The sequence below is a fragment of the Alosa pseudoharengus genome, unplaced genomic scaffold, assembly GCF_046254945.1.
Source record: "Alosa pseudoharengus isolate Yale_2024_CS ecotype anadromous, Long Island Sound unplaced genomic scaffold, YU_APseudo_1.1 YU_APseudo_1.1_scf_17, whole genome shotgun sequence".
NCBI classification, from domain to species: domain Eukaryota; kingdom Metazoa; phylum Chordata; class Actinopteri; order Clupeiformes; family Clupeidae; genus Alosa; species Alosa pseudoharengus.
This window is the reverse complement of record NW_027468640.1, coordinates 2,377,653-2,382,652: the sequence shown is the minus strand read 5'-3', so window position 1 is coordinate 2,382,652 and position 5,000 is coordinate 2,377,653. Positions and strand designations below refer to the sequence as shown.

At 41.8% G+C, this 5,000-nt stretch overlaps 1 long non-coding RNA gene across 1 annotated transcript in view; it reads left to right on the top strand.

The window, feature by feature from the left end:
• LOC143127141 (uncharacterized) overlaps positions 1 to 760 on the top strand; it is a 2,380-nt gene extending 1,620 nt beyond the window's left edge. The window contains exons 2-3 of the long non-coding RNA XR_012987517.1: positions 483 to 614; positions 705 to 760. This is a non-coding gene — a long non-coding RNA (uncharacterized LOC143127141). The remainder of the gene's footprint in view (positions 1 to 482; positions 615 to 704) is intronic.
• Positions 761 to 5,000: the final 4,240 nt, after the last annotated feature.

Here is a 5,000-nt window from a genome sequence, read left to right as displayed (position 1 = left end):
GTGTATATGGTAGCTGTGTGCATGTGTGTGTCTGTATTGTATTGTGTATATGGTAGCTGTGTGCATGTGTGTGTCTGTATTGTATTGTGTATATGGTAGCTGTGTGCATGTGTGTGTCTGTATTGTATTGTGTATGTGGTAGCTGTGTGTATGTGTGTGTGTATGTGTGTGTATGTATTTAGCTGTGTGTATGTGTGTGTGTGTATGTGTGTGTATGTATTTAGCTGTGTGTATGTGTGTGTGTGTATGTGTGTGTATGTATTTAGCTGTGTGCATGTGTGTGTGTGTATTGTATTGTGTATATGGTAGCTGTGTGCATGTGTGTGTCTGTATTGTATTGTGTATGTGTCATCATATTAATTCGTATAGATTGTAATTCTCTTCTATTTAACATGGTCTATTATTTAGTTTCACTTTCATGTCAAGAGCCGAACCTGTTATGACACTACCATTGCTATGCTTACATCATCATTCCCACTCAGATAAATTAGAAACAAACAGCACAAATTAAAGACAGGTGATGAGGACGATGGTGGAGTTCATGATGTTATTGGATAATTAGTAAGGTGATGAGGACGATGGCAGAGTTCATGATCTTATTGGATATTTGAAAGGTGATGCAGAGTTCATGTATCTTATTGGATATTTAACAAGTGATGCGGAGTTCATGTATCTTATTGGATATTTGATCTTTTATTTGTCAGATGGATCTCTGATCTTACAGACACCGTCCTTCATTGCAGCAGAGGTGGGTGAAGACGTCCATCTTAGCTGTTTCTACTTTAAGGACACCGTCTCAAGTGCCATCTGGATGAAACAGCCCGTTGGAGAGAAGACAGTGACCATCGCCTCATATTACGCTTCAACTACAAACTATCACAATGGCTTTGACAGGAGCGGCCGATTTAAACTGGACAGTGCCACTAACAGCATCAATCTGACCATATCCCAAGCACAAGCAGCGGACTCTGCTACCTATTATTGCGGATTCATCTATTATACAGAAGTGACTTTTGGAAAAGGAAGTGTCTTATTTGTCAAAGGTAAGATTTGTGTTTGTGTTCTTTTTCTTTAACAAGGCCAGTGGTAGCACAGTGGTTACCTGGACTAACATGCGGTAGCCTGAAACGTTACTGAAATGTTACTGAAACGTTACTGAAAGCAAGGCCTGAAACGTTACTGAAAGCAAGGCCTGAAACGTTACTGAAATGTTACTGAAACGTTATTGAGAGCAAGGCCTGAAACGCTACTGAAATGTTACTGAAACGTTACTGAAAGCAAGGCCTGAAACGCTACTGAAATGTTACTGAAACGTTACTGAAAGCAAGGCCTGAGTTACTGAAACGTTACTGAAAGCAAGGCCTGAAATGCTACTGAAACGTTACTGAAACGTTACTGAAACGTTACTGAAAGCAAGGCCTGAAACGGTACTGCAAGCAAGGCCTGAAACACTACTGAAAGCAAGGCCTGAAACGCTACTGAAAGCAAGGCCTGAAACGCTACTGAAAAGTTACTGAAACGCTACTGAAAGCAAGGCCTGAAACGCTACTGAAAGCAAGGCCTGAAACGCTGCTGAAAAGTTACTGAAACGTTACTGAAAGCAAGGCCTGAAACGCTACTGAAATGCTACTGAAAGCAAGGCCTGAAACGCTACTGAAAGCAAGGCCTGAAACGCTACTGCAAGCAAGGCCTGAAACGCTACTGCAAGCAAGGCCTGAAACGCTACTGAAAGCAAGGCCTGAGTTACTGAAACGTTACTGAAAGCAAGGCCTGAATGGCTAGTTACCAAGGCTACATGAAAAGACCAAACTACCAAAATCTACATATTTTATTTTCACAATTTCTCTCTATAGGCCTTCCTTATTTGGTGTGCTGACTAGACATTATTGAACAAACATATTAATCTGTATTTCAGTATCTAAGTAGGCTAAAGTTATTATTATTATTATTATTATTATTATTATTTATTTATTTTATTTATTTATTTATTTATTTATTTATTTTTTAATTTTTTTTTGGGGGGGGGGCTTTGTGATACCTCCCTGAAAATACTTTTTGCAGGTTGGGATGTCTGGTATCTTGTACAACAGACATAGCGAAATCTACAGTGGAAGAATGAAACACTTTATATTTTAAATGTCACTTACAAAGACATCGGAGGCTTAACATATACTGAAAGCTAATATTTTGTCACTAGCAACCTACATCTGTCCTCTGTCAAACACAGTTGCATTTTCAGCTGTGAACAAAACCGTTCAGGAGTTCTGGTCCAAACCGTGACTCCGAACAGCTCTGGTTCGGGCACAGTTGCTCCACAACAGAACAAGTCCAGACCGAACTTCCCAACCTCAAATGTTGTGGGCAGGGGCTAAGTTCGGCTGGCATCCAGGCTGAAGACATGCCTGTCTTATTACAAAAAGGGTGAGAGTGAGTTTGTCTCGGACAGACTGATTACACAAGGTGAACTAGGAGTAAGTAGATCACAGAGAGAGGGGTGAGTAGATCACAGGATGAGTAGATCAGTAAGTGAGTAGATCACAGGGTGAGAAATAAGTAGATCACAGGGTGAGTAGATCACTGAGTGAGTAGATCAGTGGGTTAGTAGATCACATAGTGAGTAGATCACATAGTGAGTAGATCAGTGAGTTAGTAGATCACATAGTGAGTAGATCACATAGTGAGTAGATCACAGGATGAGAAGACCACAGGGTAGGGGGAGACTAGATCACATAGTGAGCTGATCAGTTAGGGGTGAGTAGATCAGTAAGTGAGTAGATCTCAGGGAGAGTAGATCACATAGTGAGGAGATCACATGGTGAGGGGTCATTAGATCACAGGGTGAGTAGATCAGTAAGAGAGTAGATCACTGATTAGATCACAGAGTGATGTCTCTGGTCTGTGAATTACTGTCTATGACAAACAACATCTGAAAGATCAACCACTAAATGACTAGATTAAATCTCTAACAGATGATGATTAGACAGGTCACTTTAGCCAGGTCACTTTAGACAGGTAACTTTAGAGTCTGTTTATATCAGATCATCCCATCTTGCTTCATAATGATGCTGCAAACTGGATACCGCAAGCTTGGTGTGACTCCAGATACAGTAGTATTATCGCTTCTCATTGGCTCTCCATGTTGGACTCATGTGAGCTGGGATATGAAGTGCAGTATCACCACTGATTCTCTGATTGTTGTACTCACGTGGGGTGCAAACTCCATTGGTAACATGCAGGTGTGTATATATGTTTGTTTATGTGTGTGTGTGTTTTGTGTGTGTGTGTGTGTGTGTGAGAGTGTGTGTGTGTATGTGTGTGTGTGAATGTGTGTGTGTGTGTGTGAGTATGTGTGTGTGTGTGTGTGAGTGTGTGTGTGTTGTGCCCATAGGAGGTGGGAACTCCAGGAGTGGTGTGTTTGAGCTGCAGCCTGGGTTTGAGTCAGAGTGCCCCAAAGTGTCAATCATCCTGACGAGTCTCCGCCTCCCCAACGCACACACACACAACTGCATGGTGGAGGCCTGCACCCACATCCTCTCTGCAAACAGGACAGCGCCACCAAGTGGTAGGAGTCTCTGTGTTATCAACTAGTCCATGTGTGATACAGCACTACTTGTCCTTTGTGTGCCTGTTGAGTAACATTAAATACTCAGTTATAGTTGTCATGTGTGTGTGTGTGTGTGTGTGTGTGTGTGTGTGTGTGTGTGTGTGTGTGTGTGTGTACTCCATGTGTGATACAGCACTACTTGTCCTTTGTGTGCCTGTTGAGTAACATTAAATACTCAGTTATAGTTATTATGTGTGTGTGTACATGTACTGTAGTTTTTATAAATGTGTGTGTGTGTGTGTGTGAGGAGTATAATACTGTATGAGGCTTTGTAAGTCTAATAAGTTATGTATCTGTGTGTGTGTGTGTGTGTGTGTGTGTGTGAGAGAGAGGAGTATAATACTGTATGAGGCTTTGTAAGTCTAATAAGTTATGTATCTGTGTGTGTGTGTGTGTGTGTGTGTGTGTGTGTGTGTGTGTGTGTGTGTGTGTGTGTGTGTGTTTGAGAGAGAGAGGAGTATAATACTGTATGAGGCTTTGTAAGTCTAATAAGTTATGTATGGATGCACCTGAGGAATGTGTGTCTCATTTCAGCGTCTGATCCTCTCGGTAGCTGTGTGTTTTGGGGGGTCCATAGCTGTGTGTTTTGGGGCGTCCTGAAGACTGCGGTCCTGCTGGTGTCCCTGCTGGTGTTCACACTCATCTGCTGTGTGAGGAAGAACGTCTGACCATCATTACGCCATTACGCCATTACGACACCGCACACACCATCACACCATTACGCCATCACACCACCAACACACCATCATGCCATTTGTACCACATTTGTATTTATATCTCAATCAGTCAGTGTTATTGGACTTCATGGGTTACCTCTGTAGAATGACTCACTTGTGCCTTTTATGTCATTTTGTATTTTATTAGGAATGCTTGTTACACCCCCATATTTTAATTTGATGTAATTGATTGAGTGATTTAAACTGTGTCTTTGATCACCTGTTCATTGTTGTGAGTTCTGAGTTAACATTGCAAGCTCATAAAATATCTTTGTGTGTGTATGCACGTGGGAAAGTGTGTGTGTTGAGCTGACTTGCTCTTTATGACGTAATGTGTGCGTTGAGCTGACTTGCTCTCTATGACGTAATGTGTGCGTTGAGCTGACTTGCTCTCTATGACGTAATGTGTGCGTTGAGCTGACTTGCTCTCTATGACGTAATGTGTGCGTTGAGCTGACTTGCTCTCTATGACGTAATGTGTGCGTTGAGCTGACTTGCTCTCTATGACGTAATGTGTGCGTTGTCACGGTTACTCTGCCGGGCTCTGCCCTCTCGTTTCAAACTCCTTACAAACTAAATCATAAACAGACTCTAACAAAAATGTCTTCACTAAAACAGTCCACTCATATCCCAAACACATTTCAGCATGGCTAAATCCACTCATATCCCAAACACATTTC